This window comes from Falco biarmicus, chromosome 7 (assembly GCF_023638135.1).
Source record: "Falco biarmicus isolate bFalBia1 chromosome 7, bFalBia1.pri, whole genome shotgun sequence".
NCBI lineage: Eukaryota > Metazoa > Chordata > Aves > Falconiformes > Falconidae > Falco > Falco biarmicus.
In genome coordinates this window covers 32,910,325-32,928,324 of record NC_079294.1, presented here as the reverse complement: position 1 = coordinate 32,928,324, position 18,000 = coordinate 32,910,325, and the positions used below count along the sequence as shown (strand labels likewise).

At 37.5% G+C, this 18,000-nt stretch overlaps 1 protein-coding gene across 2 annotated transcripts in view; it reads right to left on the bottom strand.

Annotated features, from left to right (window-relative positions):
* Positions 1-18,000, bottom strand: part of TUNAR (TCL1 upstream neural differentiation-associated RNA) — a 161,877-nt gene that overhangs the window by 35,880 nt on the left and 107,997 nt on the right. The window contains exon 1 of one of the 2 annotated variants that reach the window (XM_056347812.1): positions 3,266-3,714. The exons of the other annotated variant lie outside the window; for it this stretch is intronic. The gene's annotated coding sequence lies outside the window, so the exon portion shown is untranslated. Of the gene's footprint in view, positions 1-3,265; positions 3,715-18,000 lie in introns of those variants that run through there. 2 annotated transcript variants of the gene reach the window in all.

The window sequence follows — 18,000 nt, the reverse complement described above, 5'->3', positions numbered from 1 at the left end:
TGCTGCTTTACTATAACTTAACCACTAACTAAGGAACGATAAAAGGTTACAGCTTGTGATTACTAACTGTTGGGCTTTCTCATACTTTCACAAGTTATGAAATAAATTTTAATGGATCTGATTCAATTTCATTTATAGAAAAGTAAACCTCCTACATTCACTGATTTCAATGAAATCATCCTTAATTCACATCAGTGTAGCTAGTAACAATAGGTACGCAGCAACAACTTTTCATTGCAGACTCAGCTTCAGTTTAAATTTGCTATATACCAGTAACGTAGCAGTGCTTCCATTATATTACCCTAACACTAAAAACAACATTTCAATATAGCTGTATCCAAAATGTATGCAAAAAAATGTGACTACCTGGCTACAAGCAAAGCCAAATTCACTGTAGAAAATACATGCACTAAATATCCTTTTCCTTTAGAAAAAGAAAACCTGGTTTGAAATAAACTTCTTAGCACGAAAATGGAACGCAAATAAATAATCTCATTCTTTTAAAAAGGGTTATCTTGACATAAAATACCATTTTGTATAAGCAAGATGCAGTGAGAGTTTTATTTTGGGGGGGGTTATCAATACTGAACACAAGTTACATGTCAAACAAGTGGTCTGATCCTACTCCTCTGGCCTCGGTAGCAAAATGCTCCTTGATTTCTATGGGAAGAGGGCTGGGCTTTCTGTTATTAGGTGACTACTACAGTCTCAGACAAAAACTGCTTAGCTTGTTGCACCAAATAGAGTCAGACTTGCACCTCTAATGCTGCTTAAATAGACTAGTTCCATGTGTACATTAAACCACTCCAGAAGACAGGTACTATTCCCTGAAAGGTGATGTGTTTGCAGTGTCTGTGTTCCAACTGGAATCTCATTAGAAAAACAGTAATCTTGCTGTACAGCTGTGTAGTAAGATAGGACATGCAACGCATGAATTCATTGAATCCCAAGGGTGATCATCTCTCTGAAATCCTTTTCTAGATAAGCATGTTCACACATGGTGAAAAAAAAGCTCTCAAGCAGCAACAGTTATTACTGCTGAATAAATATTCACATTACTTCTCAACAGGCAATATACTCACCTGGCAAAAAAAAAAAAAAATAGTATGCTCATGAAGGATTAGACAGGCACTGACTAAATTAGTCCTACTGCAGTTTTGTTAAGCTCTTTGGTGTGTATTACTATTTAATACCATAGAACAAAAATTTCTTTCTCTCCCCCCTCCATTTTTTTTTCTCTTTCTTTAATAGAACAAGAGTTCCTTTTGTGGGTTGACTTCCAAGCATTAAGAAAGGTAACATAACCTGACTATTCACACTTAGAGTTCTTAATTACTGCACTACACACAAGACATTGCTAAAATGAATGCTGCACAGTAGCCAAAGTAGTCCTATTAAATACTCTAAAATGCAGAGTATGAGTGTTGGCGTGATACTCCACGGTACTTGAATAAATGTACTTTGAGGAATTTGACAAAAGCTAGATTTAAGTAACTGCTAGCGTTTCTATTCTGAATACCATCATCCAGAATCCCAGTATTCTGACTGGTAGAGCCTTTCAAAACAAGCCTGTTTATTCTTTGCCTTACAAAAGACTCATCAGCTGGTTTGGTTTGTTTCTGTTTGCCACTAGCAGAGGTATATTTGTAAGCAGCTTTCTGGTGAAAGTCACTGGGAAAAGCTCAGCAAGTCTATGAATTTTGACAGAGAAAGTCCTCTAGACGGGGGGAAAGCAAACTCCATCGGCCATCCTCTGTCTGGCTCTTTTAAACCCTTCCTAAAGTAATGACTTACTCCATTGATTAGTATTTTGAACTTTACAGATGAATAAAGCATAGGTAATTAGAAGAGTTCCTCATAGCCAAATGATAAAAGCAAAATATACCAATATAGATCCAAAAGGTACTCCAAGGTACCCCTTTAACAAAAAAAACCAAACCCCAAACTCAAACCAGAACTGTCTTAAACATGTTAACCTTTTACAACATACCTGTTTGTTAAATATTCCAATCTTTTTAGGCTTTTCCCTGGTGCTGGTCTCTGTTTAATTAATAATCACAGTGTTTGCACATCTTGAATGCTTTGTTTTAATGTCTCACTCCCTTTTGTGGCTTGATCTGCTGTGAGTGTTTAATGAGAGCCATTTCTCAGGTTTTTATGCGGAATTATTATATGGAGGAGAAAGTGATAATAACTCAGTCTTCTGTTAATTACACATCTAATTATTCTCAGAATTTTATTTATAATTGTGTCTGCCAGCAGGCTTTGTTTCAATTATCATAGCCAGATTGGAAACAGACCTTAAATTAATTGCTTTCTGTAAACAACCATATTTTCAAACAAAAAATAAGTATTAATATTTATTTTTTAAACTCAAAATACTCCCTTCTCTGATAGTCATTCTTGTAAACTAAAACCTTAGAGAGCCATATAAAATCTTAGCCCTTCAATAATAACAATACATAAGCTAGCAAATATTCTTAGAGGACAACAAAATAACTTCATTAAGACAAATACTATTTATGGTCAAAGGGGGGTTGTTTTTTTTTCTGAACGGTAATCAGGTCTTTTATGTTAAAAGTCTTCAAATAGGAAGCCTCACCTCTAGAGGCACAGCGGTGCCATTACTCAAATAGAATAAGCGTTCTTTCAAGGGTGAAAGGGAAAGAAACACCTGGTTTTGATGCTGTTAGATTCCCACTTGCGAGCTAGGAAACCCCTTGTGTAGCACAGTATTTCTACAATGATGCAGAACTCATCTGAAATGTAAGCTGCTCAAAGTTCTCAGTCCAGGAAATCACACTTTCAGAGAAAAACTATTCAACAAAAATCATCTTTAGAAAGTACAATCCTATACATATTACTGCATTTATCATATAGGATAACATTGTTTCAACCATAACGATCAACCTAGAAGTAATTGTAGGATGACAGAAAGAGATTCAGACACAGATATTTCACAGAGCACAGATGACTGACGTACACATCCTCTTCCAATAATATATAAATATATACAATAGTTGCATATTTTAGGGATTAAGTTGTAGTAGGATTCAGATCTTGGCTATAGAAAGCAAAATTATTTCTTATAGGTAGTGGATCTGTAACCTGACAGAGAGAAAATGACACTGTGCAATACTGCACATTTAAAATTTAAGAAATAGTTTGCTTTTATATCGAACACATTTCCCTTCAACACCAGTCCCCTGCGAGCCCCTACTCCCTTACCAAAATGAATGCTGGAAGAGAAGCCCGTGAGACTTACCTGTCTGCTTTACAGGAGACAAAGAAGTTTAAAGCATCAAAGTTCTTGTGACAATCAGCCACTAACATTTAGGTTACCTGGAAATAATTACATTCTTCCATCTTTTAGCTTTCTCAGTAAGTGAAAGCTGGTGATGGATGCCAGCAGCCTTGTTAAAATATCACTGTAATCCGTTCAAGCTCTGGAGATTGCTTAGAAAACCAAGTCATAAACACGCAGTGTCTATAGCTTCACAAGCAGCTCAGCATTTTCCAAGCGTGTACATGTCTTCCTTTTCCAATACTGTACTTTACAGAACACACTACCTATTTCAATTTCAATAGAAAGAACACAATTTTTGAGAGTGAATTCTATGTGAACAAAAGTGTTTTACATGTTTAAGCTTTCTCACATCAAATAATTATGATTTCAGGAAAGGATTTTTTGGTTGTTGCTCTTTCCTCTTTAAAAAAAAAAAAAAAAAGAGCTTCAAATAGAGAAGCAAGAAGCAAGAAGCAAAGAAGAGAATATAGCAGTTCAAGAAGCAGCAGGGAAGGGTGGGTGTCTTGTGATTGCTTTGAGTTAATACTCCTCAGGGGGAGATGAAAAAAGCACAAATACAGCAAAATCTGTCTTACAGAGTAAAAATCTGTTGTATAAGCCAGTCTCTGGCAAAGCAAAACAGCATGTGCATTTATTCCATTAATTTCTAGTGTGCTAGAGTACAAAGGAAATTAGAAGCTTTATGTTTATTAGAGGCAAACAGGTAGGAAAAGGAAAGAAAATTCAGTATATGTAACTACTATAATTGTTTCTGCTCCCCTGAGAAACGTATCAGCTCCAAAATCTATCATCAATGTGAATGTGAAAGAAGCATTTATGAGTACCACAGAACATTTTATCATTACCAATATTGTCTAGAGCACATGCGAAGAACGAACATTTAATAATGCTGCATCCCCTAGATACAAATAAACACATTGTGACTGTTCTTTCTATAGCCTAAACATACCAGGTCTTTGGACTCACTGGAAAATATGTCTGTGGAGGTGGTTATAAGAATCATAAGTGCTGAACACTTTGGAATAACTGACCCAATTACTGACACTAAGCAATGGGAACTTCAGCCTGAAAACCTTAATTCAAATCCCACTGAAACCCATGAAAATAGATTTTGAGAGGCTGTGGATGAGGACCTTTGCCAGCTGGCTCCTGTGTCCCTAGGCAGCACTATGTAGTTAGACCATAAAGTCACCAAAAACATCTTGGAAGGAGCTGGTTGAAAGCCTGCTCTGACCTGAAGCTCTCCTGGATATAACAGTGTGATGTTGGGTCTGAATTTGCTCAGATAATGTATGCAGCACTAATACATGGCTGTTCCCTTCAGGGCCAAAAAGAAAACATTCCATTTATTTGTATGATGAGTCCAGTCACAGACCAAAATGCCACTGAACCAAATGCTATTCAAGCATAAAACAAAGAAACTCCCCAGCTGCATGAATTTACGGTCCATCTGTCCCCTTTCATACTTTCCACACACACTGCCCACCTGCAGTGCCACCAAATCTTGCAGAACACAGGGTTCTTAAATTTAAAGCTTTCCTATTACAAATACTGCCATACTTTAGATAGTTTTTTTCCCCATAGCAGAGCTTGATCCAGCCCTTAACAATCAGTGAAAACATTACATTTTGAAAAAATAAAATTAAAATTGACCCGATTTCCACTATCCCAGTTGTTAGAGGGGCTAGAGTCAATGTTCATCTGTGTGATAAACTTAAAATATGAAAAAGGGGGAATGGCCCATGTTTCGCATTTGAGCTCTGAGGAACTGCACACACCAGATAGAGCAAATCCCACATCCTTGGCACAGAAGAAATCATTGATAGCTCAGGGCTTTGCCTGAAAATGCTGCAGCACTAAGTTTAGTTTGCATATTCCTTTGCCATATTCACAATTTGTATTTTGCTGCAGTCCAAGCATCATCCTAAGCTTATATGTGCATGGAAAACTGCCTGCCCTTTGATAATGCTTTGGCTGCTGATCTTGTAGGGGAAGTATTTGCTTATGTGTCCCTAAGCATTAGATATGCTGGCAACTCCCTCTCTATATCCGATGCCCAGGTAGAAGGCAAATGCTGTTTCTGGATGCTCAGCAGCCCCACTGCCCCTGGAAAAGCCAAAACTAGGAAGGTGGGAATGCAGTGTTTTGAAGCATTGCAGAGGAAATCCTCAGCCTACCACTCAGTCCAGCAGCTTTCAGTGACATCTTGAGCTTTATTAACACCCCCCAGACCCTTCCAGGTCCCTAAAAAAATTTCCCTCTTCCTTGTCAACTCTGAAATTTGGCTAAGTGTTTGTTCCTTTTGAGAGTCTTCCCGCTAGCACAGCGCTGCTCTCCAGCCAAGCCTTGACAGAGCCTCACATGCAGTACCCCTGTGATAAAAAAAGCAATAAAGCTGTTGCACCATCTATCTCAGCATACATAAGCAAACAGCAACACTTCCATCCAAAAAGAAACTGCCACTGCTACCCCATGCAGTGCTTTCTGCACACTAACATATATTCCTCACAATGCTAAGTGGATACCACAGATGAAGGGTTATCCCCAGGAACTGTCACTGCAACAGTCTCTGACATTATATGGCAGAAATCTCTATGCCCATCCTGTTTTCAAACCACATGTGATTTCTAAATATGCTTATCACACATTCTGTCTTTTTAGCATGTCCAGAGTTCCCATTTTGGGTTTCCAGCACAAAAAATCTTTGAAGAGGTCTGATGCTGAATGGAATTTTGAAAGGCTGGACCATTTTAATACTAGGGAGTAGGAGAAAAAGATTAGAAAAAAAGATACAAGATATCAGTGGCTTCATTCAGAAGCAGAGACCAGGGCCATGAAATTTCTTAAGCATCAAGAATTTCTGTTTTGACACTACAAAGTGCACCTGCCTTTAGAAATTATTTTGAATGCCTGGATTCCCCCTCTTCCATCAGGTCCAATAATCCTTGTGTAAAAATACATGCCTTGTATTTTGTACAAAACACTTCCAGCACTCAAAGATACATTTCAGGAATAGAGGTCAACGTGTGTATGTCCCAAAGTGAGGATATTAATAACACTAAAAGATCTATAGTTTTCCATGAGACATGTCATTTCAGCTACTGACCGTAAAAAATTGAATTTGTTCCAAGGGTTGTTTTTGCATAGGAAGGTGACGCTACCCTTGAAGAGGGCTTATGGATATCCCCCGCTCATTCTGGGAGAGTCTGAGTGTCCCAGGAAGAACTCTGAGCATCTTCATCTCCTTTTGAAAGTCAGCGGGAACTGAGTGAGTGTATATGGCCCCTCAAGGAGCCAGGATACTAGCAAGCATGATATAACGCTGTATTGTGTGACTTGGATTTTCCCAGGTATTATTCTAGCATGAAAAAAACCTTTGACAGACTGTGATCAATTAATTTTAGCTAATACATGCATGTTCCTGCTCAGAGAATCCTTACCAAAGCAATTCTCTCTATGCATCTTGGCAAGATATTTTCACTAAATATTATATTCTGCACAATTTCCTTGGTGAAATGTTATCAAATGGCAAAACAGTCCCAAGACCTGAAAGAAAATGCTAAAAAATCATAACTACTAAAAGTTAGCACTGTCCATGGTGCTGAGTCTTGTAAGAAGAAACAATAAACAATGAACACAGAGATAAAAAGAGGTGGAAACTGGTGTCTAACGATTATGTTACTTCCATTTCTAACCAGAAACATAAATCCTGATGCACTCTGTGCATACCCATATTCATATCTGGAATAAATTTATTTGTGCTTAAACAAGTCGTCCCTATATATAAGAATGAGGACGTTGAGTCAGCAGGCCTAACACAGTTTTGGCTTGAGTTCAGCCATATTTTAAAATAAAAGTTTGTGATTACTTCTACTTGTAGCAGCAGCAGCAAGAAATTCAAGAACTGTGTTTAGTTTTGATTAAGCTCAAACAGTTCCTTTATGTCAGATACAAAATCAGTTCTAAAGCTGCAGAGCTGGACAGGCTGCTATTGGGCTATCTCAAGATAGTCCCCTAGAGATCAAAGTATATTACATTCCCTGCAAAAGAGTGGAATGTATATGTAAACACATCTAGAGCATGCCAATGCACGTGTCAACATGAATCTAAACTGACAACTTTTTATTTGTTGTCCTATCCTTAGTGTTCCAGTGCCCAAATATCTAATGCAAGCTTGAGAAAGAGGCAGCATTTTTTTCATAGTCCAGAAAGAGAGAAAACTCCTTCATCAAAGGAAAATTACTCTGATCTTTCTGCTGTTTTAAAAGAAGGTTACAACACATTTGCTGCAGGCATCATGGATGTGATGAATAGGGGGATACTGTAATAAGCTGACAGGATACATGGATATAATGCCATTATTTTTTTTCCTCTGACTTCTATGAACTATACCGGGTACAAGAGTGCATCACAGTCTGAAGTGAGCTAGACCCATCAGCTCTTGAGGAGTGCGGGGCAGAAATCTAAATTGCTTGATGACCCCTCAGCCCCCTAAAGATAAAAGAAAAATTACCAAATGGAGGTGGAACAGAAAGAAGAAAGACTATTGAAGAAAGGTCAACTCAAGGATAAAAGTAGTCACGGGAAAGGCTTATGGCAAAGAAGAAATAGGAACGTCAAGGGGGGGAAAGCTGTAGGAAGAGGGTTAGAGAGAACAGAGGTATAGGCTGAGGGCAATGGGTGATAGCATTGAAGCATATGCAAAAGGACAAAGATGTGAAGCAAACAGCCTGGAATCCTGGCAGAAACTACCTGGAATCAGGTAAGAAGGAAGAAGATTCCCCAAACTGCAATTTGATCATGTAATGGAATTAGCTAGCAGGATTGAAAATTCTTCTGATTTACTTTACTCTCCAGGAACAAATCACTGGCAATAATTGAAAAAAGAAGGTGAACATATCCTAATTTGGTTGTTCATCTTTTTAAATAGCTCTAGGCAACATTTCAGGACTAAGCTTTTACTGAAGCATTTATCAGAAAACATTTCTTTTACTTCTGTAGTGTTTGCTACCTGACATACAAGTACCTGGGATCTGGATGCTTAGAAGCATATTGCTTTCTCATGGAGAACCCAAGCGTGTTCTTGAAAACTGAGCTGGAGCAATACGTGAAAATATTGCTCCAGCCTTTCAATACCATTCATAAATTAAAAGCCACCACCACCAAGCTGCCAAAGGAGCTGTTTCAGCTGTGCAGTTTTACACTGCATTGATATGAATTAGGCATGCTCTTATGGGTGGCTACTGTGTCTCAGCTGACCAGAATGGCAAATTCCAGCTCACAGTCAATAAGCAAAAGTTAAGAGCTTTTTAACTTCTTTTGACACGAAAACCCATACCAGTTGACATTTTTCCTTGCTTCGGTTTTAATATCACACGTTGTCTTCTACCAAGCAGTGCTCATTCAAGGCCTAGTGAGTGTCAGTGCTGCTCAGCTAGAACCCCAAAGGGATTAAAACCCTGGATGTAATGGCAACAAGTACAGGACAAAAAGAACATTTCAAAAATCACAGGCTTATAAGATAATTCAGGTTGGAAGGGACCTCAGGAGGTCATCCAGCCAATCTTTGACTCTGACCCAGTTTTGCCTGCTTGCCAGATGCACCCACTTTTCTCTCAAGCATAGCTGTAGGAACTGGCTTTTATCAGTGTGTGTGTCTTGAACAGATGTCACAAATTTTATTGTTCTTTCTTTTAAATTTTTTTCTAACTTCATACCTTCAAGAAAAGACAGTGCTTAAATATTATGAATGTATTATAGCATTCTCACCATATGCTAGTCTGTAGGCTTGATAAAACACAGATAAATAAACCCCAGATAAATTAAAAGAAGATAAATAAACCACCGTTATTATATATGCTGCTATTTTGATACAGGCATTGCATGGGAAAGATATTTGGACACATATGAAAGGTTCAGCCCAGTCATCCGTTCATGAGAGCATTCACATTGCAGAGAGCCTGACCACAGTTCTTTCCTGAGCACTTTGAACAGTACATGCAGTAACATTTTTTAAACTCCATTTGAACAGAAAAGAAAGTATGTTTGCATCTCATGTGACTCATTAACTGAACAGAGCGATCATATATCAATCAAGCTACGTATAGAGAGGAATATATTATCACAGTGAGTCTGTAGTCTTGTCTCTAATTAACATGGCTTAACCAGACACAATAAGCAGTCTCACTGTGTAAGCACACTCCTGTGACTGTCATACAAAAAAATAACCTGGAAAGGTTGAAAGGATTTCAGTCCAAAAACCTTGTAATTTTTTCATCATCACAGTTCAATTTCATTTCAACTTGCAAGCTTTCGAAGGTAGCAGTTGAGAGCAGTACTTGAAGACCGAGAGCTAGTATCATCATTACCCATATGCTAAACAGACACATTTACTTCTCAAAAAAAGACATTGTGATGCTTTCATTATAATTGGTAAACTGCTTTGCAATCACAGAAAGAAAACTGTCTTTCTGTTTCACTGTCCAAAGCGAAACAATTTTTATTCGTAAGAAAGTTTTTGCTTTTTAGTCCACTTGTAGACTTCCATTTACATGTTTCCTCTTTCTTACTCCTACAAAATCTTCTGCTGTTTGGTCTTTAGTTTGCACTTTTATCCTTATCTTTGGAAACAGTTTACACTGGGTTCTGGCATAATGCTTTGCACATTTGCCCTACTGAATATCAAAGAACACCGCTTTTTTTACGAAGTCATTAGGAAACAAAATTTCATAAACGCTAGTATCATTCACATTACAAAACAGCATTTTGCAATCTTAGCTTTGCATCCTTAACTAACAATCCTCACTGAAGAGTAATACTGCTTGACTTTACCAGATTTCTTGTATAGTTATTTTTTTTTTAAATACCTCTTTTGTTTATCCAAGAACAATAAAATACAGAAACTTAAGATAGGCAAAGAATAAACAAATAGTATTATTACCCATATCCGTACTGTACCAGCACTTTGTCAAGAGAAACTATCCTGAACCTTCTGTCCTGAGGCTTTAAAGCAAAGGTCACAGTAACTTGTGCTCTTGAAAGATCCTGTGGCTTTTCCCATAAGCTTCAGGTGACAACTGCAGAACCTTGGACAAAATCCAACTCAGGAAATTGCCTTCTAACTATATCAAATAATTTCTACAGATTCGACTGAGTAATGTATTTTTTTCTACTCTCCATCTTAAGGTCCTGTTGCTGGGCAGCCTTCAGTAACATGAACATTTTACCCAAGAGTTCTTTCGAATTCCAAACACTCCTAAATAGTTAAATTTCACAAAGTATATTAGTAACTGGATTCAAAGGAGCCATAAAAGCTCTAGCTTTTCTATTTTCTATCTTACATTAAAGAAATAAGTTCTTGTTCTAACACAGTATTTTTCTAAACTCTAACTTCACAATGGGTAATTTCTTATTCCTTTTTATTTATTTTTCTCCTACAAATGATGAAAAATAATCTCTTCTTTAAGCTATCTTGTTAGAGTCTGATTGTGAATTTTTAGCATGAGAAAAGACAGGACCTGTTTCTTCATTTTTAACATAGCTGATCTAATGGACAGTATGTTTTTTGTTAATTACTCTAAACCTGAATTATATAGAGAAGAGCAATGGTCAAAGGCTAGACACTTTCAGCTGCTTGAAAGTGCAACTAGAGCCCCTGGATTAGCTTGCAATGCCATCATGAGCCTGAAATTTATGGGGAACATTAGGACCAAGGTTCTGTGAATATTATGGCTGAAGGTTTTGGAAAAACTTAACTCAGCAAAGCCACAAGAGAGCACCATCCAAGTCTGCTGTCCCACAGCAGTTTCACAGTTGAGCATTATCTGCCTCTCTCCATCAGCAGCCCCTGGGCAGTGATCCATTCTGAGGAGGCCCTTTGTCTCAGCCAGTTCTGTTCCAGTTGCTTGAACAGGGCGAGGCTTATTGTCAGTGAAGGGGGGGGGGGGGGGGGGGGGGGGGGGGGGGGGGGGCTGGCCATCCTGGTGCACAAGAAGTGTCACACTAAATCACTTTTAATAGATTTTGTTTTGCAGACACATGCCTAGACCTGCTGGAAATCTCAAACAGTTCTATAAATGTTGAATGACTGTACTAGAAGATATATGTTTAAAGGCTACACCTTCCTAAGAAACATCACTTTCACACTTGAGTTTTCCTCTGTCTTATAATACCTATATTATGATGAAAAATATATTTATAGTCTGTGAAGAAAATACCATCTCCTGTGAAGACAAAGCCATTAAGGTTCTTTTGGTCTACATAGGCTTATTTCCTTCTAACTGCGTACATTTTTGTCCACAGTTAGTTTTAGATAATAATATTATTCTCTACTAAGTACTTCAAATGATATATCGAGTACTTATTCTATCAAACAGCTGCCATAAAATAGTCTTAAAATGGAAGATTAAGATCCCCAAATTCAGTCCCTGACAGCATTATAATTGCATATACAATCTTAATACAGCCATGGGCATATGCAGTTTTGAATATAATTTTCATATACTTTATGCATCTCTTTATGATTTTAAAAATACATGTGAAACAGCATTAAATAAAGACCAGGTAATATTTTCACAAACTACAGGAAAGAGAACAAAGTTTGTCCATGCATTTTGAAATTCCAGGTATTTAATAAACTACAGCTTCTAATATGTGCAAGAGAGGGAGAACTGGAGGGGCATATTTGTGTCTTTAAATGGGATAATGATTATATTTTAGAGGAGTGATAATCTGCAAGGAAGGTCCCATTCACTAGGAAGCATTAGCTCCTAAATGCAACCTCAACAGGATACAGTAAGTTGCACACTATAAAAAATCCTCTTTGAGCCTATCAGAAACTGTAGTATACTGGGTGATAATCCATGTTCTTTCATTAATCATTAATCTTCAATATTCAAGTTCGTGGTTTTTTCTTTGAAACTTTAATACACTTCTAACACTTTGCTTTGTTTTTTTAATATATTACACACATGCTCATGAAGATGAAGAGAACCAACTAGCAATATTTTCACAAAAATATATTTTGTTTCATAGCCTGTGGAATAATTTAACAAGTATGCATACATAACAGGAACAATTACCTAGTTCTGCAATATGTTTCATCTGTTACATTGTATTTCTCATTCTAAACACCTACTGTACAAGCTTCTCCCAAACAATTCTCATAAAATACATGATGGGTGATCATTACAGAGAGTTATATTTCTGAATTAAACTATTTAAAGCTGAATAAAATAAAGCAAATTCTGTTCTCATTTATACTTTAATGCAAAATTTGCTTAATAAATTATTTTTTAGCAGAATTCCACAAAGCTTTTGTAATGAAATCCAGAACAAGGAGAGAGCCCTCAGACATACCAAATTTACAGAAAGGTTTTCTCTAACGTGCCCATTTTTTAAATTCTGTTAATCTCACAGTCTTTACAATTACATATATATCATAGATGACAGTGGTATTCATAACTAAACCCAAGAAAATAGGTTTTTTTTCCTGTTTTTCTTTTGTTACCAGTTTTTTCAGCTTTGTCCTTCAGCAAGTTATTTAAAACTTCTGTTCTCAGGACTTATTTATTCTTGTCTCTCCTCAGTGAAGTTATAGGGCTAATTTATATGCAGCAAACACATAAAAATTCCACAAGAATCTGCACAAATATTTCCCTATCCTTTTATACAATATCTCATTGTTACAGTAGTTGATTTCTCTACAGTTTTAACAAAATACATGCTCTATACTTCTTAATAAATCATGAGAGAATACCTATTAGATAAAAAGTAAGAAAAGGGTATGAAAAGTTAGAAATGTTGATATGGCTTTCCTAAACAAAAACAAAACAAAACAAAAAAAAACAACAAAAAACCCCAACACACAAACAAAACTCTGAAAAAAATAATCCCTATTAATCTAACAGTCTTAGAGCCTATATTATGCATAATATGACTCAACACACAACACAGATACTTTGCCCATCAAAAATTTGAAACCTATATGGTTTTCCACCAGAAAGACATGTTATAAACAATAAGGCAACAATCAAATTTCATTTTAGCAGTTTTGTTGGTCTACAGTGGAACAAAGTATAACCAATACATATTTTTTTTCTCCAAGTCTGATATTTCTATGCCCTCAAAAACCATTATATCTGTGGCTTTGCATAAAAAGAGGGAGGTGAGGGGTGGCGGGGTGGAGTGGATAGAAGAAGAAACATGAACCGCTTAATCTAAGGAAATATAAAAACTTCTAAATTATTGCAAAGTGGGACAGGTACACCAAAAGAACATTTGAGATACTGACTTTTTGTTTCCCAGTTTCAATGTTAAAATCTAGGGATGAAATTCTGTTCTATTTCTCTTAGGTGACCATTTTCATTGAAATAGGAATTTGTTCAGATTTATTGTGAAGTATCAGAACAGGAGAGGACCTCTTAAGGCAGCCACTCATTCTTTTTCTAGCCAACTATGTAATTCCTGTACTTGATTTCCAGTGCATGAGTCACAAGATATGCTTTAGGTAAAAAAAACAGAGACAAAGATTCAACACAGGGGATGGCTGTATTGAAGTATTCTGCAATGAAATTTCCAAAGATGTTTTCAGTTTTGGTATCTGCTGCCCGGTGAACATGCTTTTGGGGATCAACATCTGTGAATGCAAGTGAGACTTCTCATTTCCATTCTGTCAGGATGGGTTTTAAACAATATGAACCATTACTTCCATAGAAAAAAGGTGAATGCCTGTTTGAAAGGCGCTACTGTCTGTCTGAGGTGATATTTTTGCAAGCATTGGAAATTTTGCTCCAGTTTTATGATCTTTGAGAATGTTCCTCTATTTTTTCATTGTTTGGTGCTGGGAATTTATATCTCAGAGTAGAAGAATAAAACCCGAATTTTAAGCAAAATGCTGCCAAAGTTTTCTGCCTGTCCTTTTCTCTTCTTCTTATAGCCCCCCCCACCTTTTTTTTTTTTTTTTTTTTTTTTGGAGGGGGGAGGGGGAAGAAAGGAGGAGGGAAAAAAGGCTTTTACAAGAAAACAAAGGTATTCTTTTCTGACAGCAAGACAACAAATTTACCGATTACCATATGGAATAGGGGAACACAAGTGATTGTATGTTCAGGCTTACTGTCATTACTAAAGCTAATCTATGGATTCAGTTGGTAATATTTTTGAATATTGTCAGCTCACTGAATTTAAAAAGAGAAAATCTTCCTCTATAATTCTTTACACAAACCCAGGAGGTTTTTTATGTGCAAACCCACAAGCCCAGGCACCAGCACTGTGTGTGAATACTTATATTTCAAGGCCATGATAAGTGCTAATCCCTAGGTTATTCTTTCCTGACAAAAGAATGATCTCCAAGACTTCCAGTCAACAGTCATTCTCAGCCCTAAAAATTTTTCCCTAGGCACGAGGCCCTCTATTCAAGAAAATTTATTTGAAACAGTATAAAGGCAATACAGAACTAAACTTACCCTTGCACAACTTAGTAGACCTTTCCTGATCACATTTGAGATCCAGAAGATACATTTGATTGATCTTTATAGATACAATGTCTCTAATCACTGTGGCTCGATAATCTTGCCCCTTAGCTAAACAAGTTATCTCAGAACTGAAGTATCAGTAATTCAGTTACACAGGTTTTCTTGTTTTGTTTGGTTTTGTACTAACTAGGAAACAGTCACTCCAGGTAAGGCACAGAATTTTCTGTCCTTCTGCCCCTCACTCCATTCAGTTTGCCCAAATACCATCTTCAGCTACTAGTGAACATCAACGTGATGTACCCACATGAATCTTTTCCTGTCTCTTCAGGTGCTCCGCTGACAACAGAATTATAGGAAGTACTTAACAGAAGACCCTTTTGTAGTGAACTCATTATCTTTTGAAATGTCTTTATTTCAGTGCAACTTCCTTTCTGTTCACATGATTTGTATTTCCTGTCACAGTTTAAAGGAATTTCTACATTATTTCCATTTCATAAATCCATCATATGAGATAGGTTTAAGAAAGTCAATAATATAATTTTTTTCTCCTTTCATCTTTAGAAAGAACACTTTGTCTGAACTTCTACATTAGTGATGAAAAAAATTGAGTACAGTTGCGCAGAAGAGCTTAGTTATTAAAATGTGAATTAATCATATAAAAGGGAAAGCCTCATTGCATTTTAATGTAGTATTCACAAGATGTGATAAGTGATTCTCTTTGTTCTGGGTTTTGTCTTTGCTCTCATAATCTTGTTCTTTTTTCTCTTAAATACTACTACTTATGGTCTATGAACTATGCTGGATATAACATTTAAAGTCATAATTACATGGGTCAGAAAACATGTCACAAGTGTTTTGTGAGTTCTTAAATTCAAATCAAAACTTCAGATTTTAAGAGAAGACTTGCATATTTTTTTTCCTCCTTTTCAAGGAGAAAACATAGGTCATTCTCTGTTGGAGAAACTGTACTGAAATCATTGGAGTTATACCAACAGATAATTTGACTCAGAAGGTATCAGCATTTGAATGCTGCAATACTGCCTAATTTAATTATTTAGCAGACATAAGTCTATATGCCTTGTTCAGGTCTCACTGAAAAATAAAGCAAAGGACATGTTTCTCTGTGTACCAAGGGTATATTGATATTCTTTTTATCCCAGGAGATGGAGAAATAAAACCTGCTAAAATGTTGAAGGTAAAAGATGCTGTCATGTTTTGGGTCTGATCACAAAGATCAGGTGGATGAGCATTTTCTGGGCAACGGGCAAAAATTTGAAGAGCACAGGACAGGTTCGTGGCAGAACTCTTTCATCATCCAAACAACTGCTGGGAAAGGAAGGCAGCAGGAACATATTGGCAGCAAAGTCTTGAAATATCCTGGTGACATTTTGTTTCTATAAAAGGTGAAGAAAGCAAGTAGAGGAAAAGGTTTTCTGACTGTCTTTTTGGCCAGCCTGGAAGAACTGGTTGAGAATGTGCAGATGAAGTAACTTGTCTGAGAGTGACTGTGAAATATGATAGAACTAACCATCCTCAGACAGAAAGGAGAACACAAGCATCGTAAATCATGGAGCTTAGGACAGCAGAGAGCAATAAACACTGGGAGGTGGAAATGCTAGATTTTTACATAATGTCAGTAAAAAGGCAAAAGGGAATTGGGAAGAGATGGTAGTGCTGTTAAAGAGAAACAAAGGAAAACCCATAGACACAAAGTATCCTGAACTAGAGTATCAACAGTCTAGGGATAAAATCAGAAAGGCAGAACATAACTTCTGAGAAAATAAAATATAGGAGAAAATACTCAATATTTACATTATTAGTACTAGAAGATTAAGAAAAAAGATGGCCTATTCCTCAACAGGAACCTTGAGGATGTCACAGTACTCATGACATCTTTGCTTCTGTCTTCACTAAAAATGTCAACAGTGATCTTACAGCTAAGAAAATTAGTTGCAGAGACAGAGATGAGTAAAAAAACCAGAATGGTAACAAATAGATTGGAAAATGGGTAAATGAGTGGTTTTAAGATAAGATAGGCTCACTGAAAATTATGTGTAGGTATTTTCCTTCAACCAGCTTTTTATCCCAGGGATGATGAACCTTTTGAAAGCTTGGCAAAAATAAGTAAAGCTCCAAAAACCTGGGAAAAGGCTACTGCTACATCTATTTAAAAAAAAATACAGAAAAGAAGGGAGACAGGCAAGAGGAGAGAAAACACTCAACTTAATTTCAGTGCCGGAAATATCCCGGAACAAAGAGTCAAACAAATCATTCACAAATACCTAAAAGACAGCAAAGATATAAGCGACTGCCAACATGAACCTTTCAATATTAAATTATATTAAATGAATCTAACTTTCTAATGGAAAAATGATCAGAATTCTTAAGATGTAACAGTGGAAAACAAGTAGACAAAAATAACTAGTCACAAGTGGTGTTATCAGTCACAAGCGGTGTTCACCAGGGCTCAGTACTGGGGCCAGTCCCATTTAGCATCTTTATTAACGATCTGGACGAGGTTATCAAGTGCACTCTCAATAAGTTTGCAGAAGACACCAAACTGGGTGGGAGTGTTGATCTGCTGGAGGGCAGGCAGGCTCTGCAGGGGGGTCTGGACAGGCTGGATCCATGGGCTGAGGCCAGTTGTATGAGGTTCAACAAGGCTCAGTGCCGGGTCCTGCACTTGGGTCACAGCAGCCCCACACAGCGCTACAGGCTGGGACAGAGAGGCTGGAGAGCTGCTGGAGAGCTCTCTGGTGGAAAAGGACCTGGGGGTGCTGGTCAAGAGCTGGCTCAACATGAGCCAGCAGTGTGCCCAGGTGGCCAAGAAGGCCAACAGCATCCTGGTTTGTATCAGAAAGTGTGGCCAGCAGGACTGGGAAAGAGACTGTCCCCCTGCACTTGGCACTGGTGAGGTCACCCCTCAAATCCGGTGTTGTGGTCCCCTCACTACAAGACAGACATTGAGGTGCTGGAGGGCAATCAAAGAAGGGCAGCAAAGCTGATGAAGGGTCTAGAGCACAAGTCCTGTGAGGAGCGGCTGAGGGAGCTGGGGTTGTTTAGCCTGGAGAAAAGGGGACTCAGCAGGGACCTTATCGCTCTCTACAACTACCTGAAGGGAGGTTGTAGCAAGGTGGGTGTTGGTCTCTTCTCCCAAGTAGCAAGCAATAGAATGAGAGGAGACAGCCTCAAGTTGCACCAGGAGAGGTTTAGATTGGCTAT